The sequence below is a fragment of the Phalangium opilio genome, unplaced genomic scaffold, assembly GCF_054372755.1.
Source record: "Phalangium opilio isolate 3A_F unplaced genomic scaffold, DU_Popi_V2 ptg000088l_1, whole genome shotgun sequence".
In the NCBI taxonomy this organism is placed as follows: Eukaryota; Metazoa; Arthropoda; class Arachnida; order Opiliones; family Phalangiidae; genus Phalangium; species Phalangium opilio.
This window is the reverse complement of record NW_028324193.1, coordinates 3,023,733-3,034,393: the sequence shown is the minus strand read 5'-3', so window position 1 is coordinate 3,034,393 and position 10,661 is coordinate 3,023,733.

The window sequence follows — 10,661 nt, the reverse complement described above, 5'->3', positions numbered from 1 at the left end:
TGTGCCTTATTGTACCTAAATGTACATAAATGCACCTAAATGTACCTAAATGTGCATAAATGTACATAAATGTACCTAAATGTAATTGTACCTAAATGTACATAAATGTACCTAAATGTGCATTAATGTACCAAAATGTACATAAATGTACCTAAATGTACATAAATGTACCTAAATGTACCTAAATGTGCATAAATGTACATAAATGTACCTAAATGTGCATAAATGTACCTAAGTGTACATAAATGTACATAAATGTACCTAAATATGCATAAATGTACATAAATTTACCTAAATGTACCTAAATATGCATAAATGTACCAAAATGTACATAAATGTACCTAAATGTACACGAATGTACCTAAATGTACCTAAATGTGCATTAATGTTTCAAAATGTACATAAATGTACCTAAATGTTCCAAAATGTACATAAATGTACCTAAATGTAATTGTACCTAAATGTACATAAATGTACATAAATGTTCCTAAATGTGCATTAATGTTTCAAAATGTACATAAATGTACCTAAATGTTCCAAAATGTACATAAATGTACCTAAATGTACATAAATGTACCTAAGTACAACATTATATGCTTATCGAAATCAATGTTTTTGAATATAAGTTAAATGTAATTAACGATACTTAAGTACTTCTTTAAGCAATTAGAAATAGATCAACCCCAAATGTATGACGGTAAAGCAAAAATAAATTTGTTCAAATTTTAATTACATTAAGTCTGAAGTGACAGATATTATAAAAAACGTCTTGGTTGAGACCAAGGCCGAAAAAACAAACGATATGTGTGAGGTTTATCAATTGGCTGAAGTTCAGATATTGTAATTTTTTTAGTTATTTTCATCCATTTAATCCTTAATCAATATTAAATTCAATCAACTGATTTTACTGTTAATCGATCCATTCCCTCTAAATTAATTTTAAAAATTACATATCTGGGTGCACTACCAGCAATCCTTTACCCGAAACATTTCAGCCTCATTTTCACCCCCTCGTAACTCGGTACTGGGGAATAGTACACCACTCATATTTGCACCTCAAGGGCACAGTGTTAATCCTAGGAAGTCCTCCAACTTCCAGCTTTCTAACTCATTTGGTTTCTGTGATAATCCTATGTGAAAATGACACATTATGAGACTGACTGACTGACTGACTGACACATCATCAAAATCTCTAGGGCATTTCCGGTGGTGCTAGAATGATGAAATTTGGCATACTTGTACCACTAAGCATACAAGCAAAGGGAAAAGTCCCAAAAGCGGGAGTTTTCCCCTTTTAGCCCCTGAAATGGGGGTTTAGAATTAGAGTCATCATCTAAACCTCTAGGGCACTTTCGGTGTTGCGGGAATGATAAAATTTGGCATACAAGTAGGACTTAGCATACAAAGAAAGGAAAAAGTCCCAAAAGTGGGAATTTTCCCCTGTTAGCCCCTGAAATGGGGGATTTATAATTTAGATCCCCTCGTAATAGGACATTATAATTTAATTTTTTCGTTTTTTAATATTAATATTTTTTACTAATATGATTCTTTCGTATTGTAAAATTTATGTTTTTTACTTAATGTTTTAGTAAATAAATTTTTTACTCATTTCCTTTTCATTTCGTCTGAAATGGTTCTAAGCGTGTTTTGATTCGTACAAATGTTTGTTTCACTTCATAATCCTACTTCTATAAATCTACAAGAACATGCACGTACAAAAAGGAGTGAAATCCCAACAAAAACATCTCTGTAAAAATATGCCAAGTTGTTTGGCCGCAAAAAGAAGTGAGATCTAAAAATGAATGATTACGGTTGTGGCTTGACACTCGCTAGCACCTGAAGGACCGATCACTCAGTTTTATCGGTGTACATTGTAAGTGAGTGGACCATTTTGGAAATTACATACAGATAATGAAAACACAGGGGTGATGCCACCATTGAGGTCTTCTCTCTCTCTCTCTTGCCTAGAAGCCCCGCTAAAGGCAGTGAGAGTTGACTAGCCTCTTGCCTGTAGTGAACTTTGGCACAGTCTGGCAGTGACCCTTGGTGTGAGGGAGAATACCCCAATGGTGGCCTCGCCCCTGTGTGTTTTCCGAAAGGGCCTTTATGCGTACTAAAATGATTACACGTAATACGTAACCGGTGTACAAGTAGCGCCAACAATGTAGAAATGGGTGGTGACGTTTCAAATGAAGACTGAATTATGACCAAGAAATTCTAAAGCACGGAGAGGGAAATTGCAGTGCAATATTTTCTTCATAGAGGCGACAATAGAAATGTAGCATTTCGATATACGAAATTAAATGTATAAATTCGTGCAACACTCTTGTTTGGCATACACTTTTAAATATTTACATTTTCCTATCGAAATATGTCAAAGTTCACCTGCTCTATTTAGAAAGTCAGTAGAATATTCAATATTGACACCTCAACACTACTTACTAGTTTCATGATAAAATGTTTTCGGAAAAATTTGTCAAGCCAGCCTTAATTAAAACTATGCCCGTCAAGGTGCTTTCAAGTTAGTAATCATCGACACGAAATCCCTTCAAAATAATTAATTTCATGATAAAATGTTTTCGGAAAATGTAATTGTTCTTGAAAAAGCGTAGATCCCAACAAAAACATCTCTGTAAAAATATGCCAAGTTGTTTGGCCGTAAAAAGAAGTGAGAATAGAAATACAGCCAAGTTATTATCTCCAGGTGAACCAACATTTTATTCTACTTAAAACTTCTCAAGAATGTTTTTCTGACTTGGCCATTAGCATTTCAAAGATTCGCTTAATTCCAGATATGGATCGAAATTAAAATATTAAATCAAATTGGTTAAATATTCTTGAATAAGCTTGTGGTTAAACTTGTAACTTCCGTTCTTCACCTTCACGGGCGCAAAGAAGAAGGATGCAAGTTTGGAATGCTAATGGCCAAGTCAGAAAAACATTCTTGAGAAGTTTTAAGTCGAATAAAATGTTGGTTCACCTGGAGATAATAACTTGGCCGTATTTTAGATCTCACTTCTTTTTACGGCCAAACAACTTGGCATATTTTTACAGAGAGGTTTTTGTTTGGGATTTCACTCCTTTTTGTACGTGCATGTTCTTGTAGATTTATAGAAGTAGGATTATGAAGTGAAACAAACATTTGTACGAATCAAAACACGCTTAGAACCATTTCAGACGAAATGAAAAGGAAATGAGTAAAAGATTTATTTACAAAAACATTAAGTAAAAAACATAAATTTTACAATACGAAAGAATCATATTAGTAAAAAATATTAATATTAAAAGACGAAAAAATTAAATTATAATGTCCTATTACGAGGAAATCTAAATTATAAATCCCCCATTTCAGGGGCTAACAGGCGAAAATTCCCGCTTTTGGGACTTTTTCCTTTCTTTGTATGCTAAGTCCTACTTGTATGCCAAATTTTTTCATTCCCGCAACACCGGAAGTGCCCTAGAGGTTTAGATGATGACTCTAATTCTAAACCCCCATTTCAGGGGCTAAAAGGGGAAAACTCCTGCTTTTGGGACTTTTCCCTTTGCTTGTATGCTTAGTGGTACAAGTATGCCAAATTTCATCATTCTAGCACCACCGAAAATGCCCTAGAGGTTTTGATGATGTGTCAGTCAGTCAGTCAGTCAGTCTCATAATGTGTCATTTTCACATAGGATTATCACAGAAACCAAATGAGTTAGAAAGCTGGAAGTTGGAGGACTTCCTAGGATTAACACTGTGCCCTTGAGGTGCAAATATGAGTGGTACCCCCCAGTACCGAGTTACGAGGGGGTGAAAATGAGGCTGAAATGTTTCGGGTAAAGGATTGCTGGTACTGCACGACAACTTGGCGGGTGCACTGCCGTGCACCCAGATATGTAATTTTTAAAATTAATTTAGAGGGAATGGATCGATTAACAGTAAAATCAGTTGATTAAATTTAATATTGATTAAGGATTAAATGGATACAAGTTGGGAAAACCAAAATATTACCTCTCCGAGTCGGGGAAAAGACTAGTATAGGACTCAATATCGAAATACTAGAGCAACATTTTTTCGCTTTGTTTTGTCTAACGAGGCTTAAGTCATTGAATAGTTATCTCTACATTGTCAAAATATATAATCATCCGCTAATCCTAGGTTTCAAATCAGTATTTACAAAGAATATATAAGTTCTATGTTAAATTTTATTCTCTGATGCATACCACTAACCCGATAACGATTATCCCTTTCACTGATCTAATTGCTACCATGATGCTTTCTTCTATTGTAAAATGTAAATCTGATTATTTAAACGTATATTTAACTTTCGGCTCACTCTGAACCGTTAATGTCCCTTCATTACAGACACGATAATCAAAACCCAAAGTTTACTGCACCTCAGGTCTCAATTATTTATTCTTTGTCTCACTAAGCCTATTGCGGATCAGACTTGATTTACCCGACAGAATCCAGGCCTTAGCTTTCGTCTTGAAGTAACTAAACCAAGGATTATTCTATATACAGATGTAGTATAGCTTAAGTAATATATAAACAGCCATTTCAAATAACAATATTAAAAAAGTCTTTGGAATATCAAAATGAAACAGAGCTTTAAAGCTACAAAAGTACTAAATGCATCGTAATTACGAAAAAGATTTCCACATATTCACTTTATATTATGGAAAAAGTGAATATTAAGGTTCTGTAGGATTTCTTAACACATCAAAACAAAGCGAACTGCTAACGCGGCGCACTAGTGTGACAACGGACAGACACACACAGACAAAAAAATAGACTGCTTTTAAACTGTTTCCGTATTAATTTTGAATTGAGAAAAGAGATTATCTTAAGTATTAAAATAAATATAATTAGTATTTAATATTTTCTTCGTTAGTTGTTCGCCTTATTGAGCGTTACTTCGTTTTAAAAAGGAATAATTTAACAACCTTGAGAGACTTGACTAATATTGACCTTTGAATTGAAGGATATGACTGTTGTTTCGCCTTACCCAAATAGGTAGTATATAAAGGATTCGAATCGCAGTTGTAGATAAGAACATCGCAATTGCGTGAACCTTGGAGGAAGACCCCTCCATTGGAAGGCTAGACGTTTCTCGTAACCCTAGCCGATCGCCGCGTATGTCTTAACCTTAAGGATGATGGTGGTGTTAGAAGCCAGGTGTACAGACTGGTGTCCATGTGGGATGGACAAAAACAAAGACCGGAAGATGGTGGTGTTAGAAGCCAGGTGTACAGACTGGTGTCCATGTGCAATGGACAAAGACGAGAAGGTGATGGTGTTTAGAAGCCAGTAAGTACAGACTGGTGTCCATGTGAAATGGGCGAAAGACTAGAAGATGGTGGTGTTTAGAAGCCAGTAAGTTCAGACTGGTGTCCATGTGGGGTGGACAAATGAACAGAGTTGTTAGACAGGCAATGGAGTAATAGCCTGTAAGTTGAATACAATTTCCGGGACTGTAAATGCGGTCTGGAAATTGAGTACACGTTTGCTCCGATTTGCAAACTGCGAACGCGGTCACGTGGGTGTAACAACAGACAGACAGACAGACACACAGACACGTCGAAATTAGAACCTCTCCGTGACATACGTCACTCGGAGAGGTTAAAAATAACTAAAACAATTGCAATATCTGAACTTCAGCCAATTGATAAACCTCACACATATCGTTTGTTTTTTCGGCCTTGGTCTCAACCAAGACGTTTTTTATAATATCTGTTACTTCAGTCTTAATGTAATTAAAATTTCAACAAATTTATTTTTGCTTTACCGTCATACATTTGGGGTTGACCTATTTCTAATTGCTTAAAGAAGTACTTAATTATCGTTAATTACATTTAACTTATATCCAATAACATTGATTTCGATAAGCATATAATGTTGTACTTTATTTATGAAAGAAGTTTAAAAACGAAGGTATTTGAAATATGAAAGAATACTGGAGAATATGCCTGAATGCAACAAAATATTTTAAGGCCCAGTCCTACGATTAGTCTTAGAACCTAGGCCTCAAATTGCAACCTCTAAACGGTTTGGCAAACAGCTCAACGTAAATGTTCGAAGTGTCTACCATTGATTTTGAAGCACTCTTCCAGACGACTGTCCATGTCTAGCAATACATTTGCAAGCAGTAAAGTCATGACGCATGGTAACACTTATGGTATTGCCGTCTTAGGAAATCCTCGTCCGTTAATGCTTGATGTAGGGGGGTATGATAATGCCGGTATACCCTTGTAAACTGGCACGAACAGTAGAATGGCTTCGTGCAAATTCTCGTTCCACCGCTCTATATACTAGCATGAGATAGGCTTGAAAACTTTCTACGACGTCAAAGTCTCTATCCTCATTACAGACTATACAGTCTCTTCTACGTTCACGATCTTGCACTACCGAAATCACGAAGGTGTTAGCACCCGAATGCTGTCAGTGTGGAGACCGTTCGGCATAAAGCACTGCCTTTAGTTGAACGTTACCGCGACCTTCACCCAAAATAAACGTGCTGTCCAATTTTCCTGGTTAGAATAGGTTGGCATTTTGCTAGGAAACGAGATTAAATACTGTAATTCTACTACTTAGCTTCTACACTGAAAGACCCTGTATATCTAAAGAGACCGGAAGTTCCTCAAAGTTGAGTTTTCAAAAATTGCCAGCTTGAGCAGGTCATGATGTGTATAATGGTGAAGGTCGCTTTAACGTTCGACACATGACACCGCGGTATGTTTGGTCCTCCAATGTCCTGACCCGATAGGTCCAAACAATTAACATCTTGGTTTTCGGCTCAGCGTTGCGGTATTGCCGGTCCTATTTGAAATACAAGATCTGTAGTGTTACAATTGTAACTATACGCCTGTTAAAAAGGCACAAATACTGAAAAAAGAAACCATTGTAATAATGGTTGGCCCCTAACCTTAAACTTTGAACAAAATAAAGAAAACATGAAGGTTTCTATGGGAATAACTTCGAAGCAGAAGGTCCGAGTTGTCTGTGGAACCGAGAAAAAAGGCCGTAGTGAAAACAAATCGTCGTTACGTAGCAGTTAGGATCGAATTTAATTAGTCTCGTTTCTTAGCAAAATGCCAGTTTATTCAAAACAGGGCAAATTGAACATGCTTACGAGGATTACCCAAGACGGCAAAACCTTTGCGTGAACTAATTGAAACCGAACCATTATTTTTTAGAAAGGTACTGTTCTCTGACGAGGCTATTTAGGGATGGTACCTTAAACCTTCATAACGTGCATTTTTGGGAGGGCATTCTTGGACACCAAATTATCGGACCCTTTTTCTTGATAAGATAATCTCTGAAGGCATTTACTTGGACTTCCTGCGTCATGAGTTCGTTGCTTGTAAAGTTATTGCAAGACATGGACAGATGAAGAGTGCCTGCACCACAATAGTAATCACATTGAACATTTACGTTTTGACGTTGATGTGTACCAAACAGATTAGAGGATGTAATTTGAGGCACAAATTCCAAGACTAATCGCAAGACTGTGCTTTAAAATTTTCTGTTGCTCCCCCCACTTGACTGGTATGCTAGGTGATATTTCAGTAGGAGAAAATTTATTGAATTAGGGATAGCGAGAGATGAAAACCTTATGGGTTTGAAACGCTTCAGCTCACTGAATAAAGCTTTCAGAGTTATAGACTAAATCGTCAGGTTTGTCAACAAATGTAGGATTTACGATAAACGTGGAAGAAATAGAAAATGTCGAGACAATTTGGATCAATCCTGTTCAGGAACATGACTGTCAAAATGAATTAGCCCATAAGTTGAAATTTGCATACACATATACGTAGACGACTTACATTTATAATAATACTTGTGCAAGAAGATGCCGCTGCTGTTCGGAAGCACTAGAGATGGCGCTAGTTTCAAACTTTGGATAGACAGTTTTGACCAAGGCTATGCGAAATCAAGAAATTTACAAATTGTCTGACATTACCTTCATATCCCAAGCAATGGTATGTAAAACCGAGATGGACGCTTACATGGAGAGAAAAATTTGGTGGTGCAATATCGTGTATAAAGCACAAGACTTTCCCCCAATTGGTCCCATTTCCTCTTAAATCTGTTAAATGGAGCTATTTTTCTACTTCAAATAGTTCCATTCTCACGTTAATCACGTAATATTTATTTCCTTGGAACGAATATATTCAGTAAATCTATATTTTTTGGTTTTATTTTGTACATCTATATATTATTTGATTACATTTAGCACATCTATAATATTTTATCACATTTATAACACCTATATATTATTTCGTTACATTTAGTGCATCTATAATATTTGATCACATTTAGTGCATCTATAATATTTGATCACATTTAGTGCATCTATAATATTTGATCACATTTAGTACATCTATATATTATTTGTTTACATTTAATGCACCAGAAATACTTCGTTATATTTAATGCACAAATAAAATTTATCTACATTACAACATCTATAATATTTTTACTTATTTATAATATTCGATTTCTTTCCATATAAATAATCATATTTTACATTAATTAGTGAACCATATTAAAATTTCAAGGAGTATAAGCAACACAATTTACTGAGAGTTAGGTATATGAATCACGCTTTGTGTTCAATAAAATAGAATGTTTAACAAGAGTGTTAATACGTAGACAAGGTTGTTCTAATATGAGGAGAATATTTCGTTTTTTTTGTTGTAAATGAAGGTTAGGTTTCGTGAAATGAAACAAAGAAAAGAGCAAGCGCCTGCTTTCAGAGAACCCTTACATATCTGCTTAGTTATAATTGTTCCATCTTATTGACGCCCAATCGTTAAAAGTCTTTTATCTTTGACATTATCTCAAGGGTTAAGACGAATAACGTAACTCCAAGCATTGCCGCCCATAATGCAAACTTCATTCCCAAGTCCTTTAAGGTAATTGGGTGTACTTCGTTTTCAGTCGTTGAATGTTCAGGCCATTTTCTTTCTAGGTGGCGTTGATATGGTGTTTCTTGTCCGGTTTCTACGAAAGTTCGCAATCTGCAACATGAATTGTTGACATATTACTTTTCAATTATATAAACCAAGTGAAAATTGTATCCACACGAGAGAAGGCTTAAAAGATTTCATCGAAACTTTTGACCTTTGAATGAAAGCTTGTGGGGGCAACCTGGATGCCATTCAATTATCACACACGTAGATGGGCAATTATTAATGAAAATAATATAGAAAACCCTTTTAAACATATATTCATTCGATAATATAATTTAATTATAATTTTTACTCGATAAAATAATTTAATTATAATATTTAAAGAAAAGTCATTTTATGTGCAAACGAAAAAATGTTTCCAAGCACGGAAAGCCTAAAAATATCTTCATGGCATTTTTTGAAATAAAAGTGATACTCAGTGGCGTAGCCCCACTAAAAGTTTACTACGGCGCCTAAATAGATCAGAAAGGGCGCAAAATTTATAATCAAAGGGCGTCAAAATAGATCAGAAAGGGCGCAAAATTTATAATCAAAGGGCGTCAAAATGTTACTGAAGTAAAAAGAGGTGAATAGACTACTTCGGTATTAGGCACAGCGCCATTTCCGTCGTAGAGCCCGTCTTTGGTAAGACATAAAAAGGTAGCTTATTCAGCTTAGCAAATTTGGGGCGCTGTAGACAGTTCACGCCTGCGCAGAGATGAATACCGAAATGATCTATTGCGAAAGTAAAGTGGACACGGAGAAAACTTGTTTTAAAGGCAATGGCAGCATGAAAGTTTGCTCGACGAAACCTAGTCTTTTTCCGGAAGTTTGCATCCTAATCGTCTGCTTCCTGTGTAGTGCCTGCCACTTACGCTTCAGAAGAAAGATGTTTCTCTATATCGAAGCTTTCAAAACGTACACCTAGATGTCATATAATTCCAATAAAATCCTTCATTTTAGAAAGTATCCTATTTTACCCTACAGTTTCATAAATCGTCCTTTAAAGTCCTATATTTTTGGGATTTTGAAGTAATTATTTATAATCTCAGTTGCATGACGTTTTAAACGTTGAATTAGCGAGATCTCATTTGGTCAGATTTAAAAAACGCTCAGGAGATTTTTGCCTTTAATGTTCCCATAATTGTTATTAAATAATTTTAAAGTATACCAATTACTTTGCATTCTGAGCTGCGTTCCAATTGAATTTCTCCTAAGACCTTTTAACTTAAATGTCTATGTTCATAGATTAAGCTCAATTATTGCACAGACTTTTACATTATCTTTAATTGTAAAAAATAATTATGAAAATTTGTTTTCTCCGAAAAACATGTCTTCGGGACCGTCCATAAACTACGTCACACTCTTGTGGGGGGAGGGGGTTTGTAAGTTTGTGACGGTCCGTGACGGGGGGAGGGAGGGGTCCTTCGATCCGTGACGCCACAATTAAAATTAATTTTATTACGTAGTAAGAGGTTGATTGACCCTTTTGTTATAGAAGAAAAAACACAACGTTTCAAAGTCCACCGTGAGAACGACCTCTACAATAATTTAACAATATTATTATTCCATCATCGCTTAAATAGTAGAAACTGTAAGCAATGATCACCTACTTACTCGTACGTGTAGCCAATTTAAACAGCGCGTTTAAAATAAAGAGACCCGTTCTCTGCAGAACTAGCTACACGTACGCATAAGGACTGCTAAATGTAGTGTCAGCTTTAAAC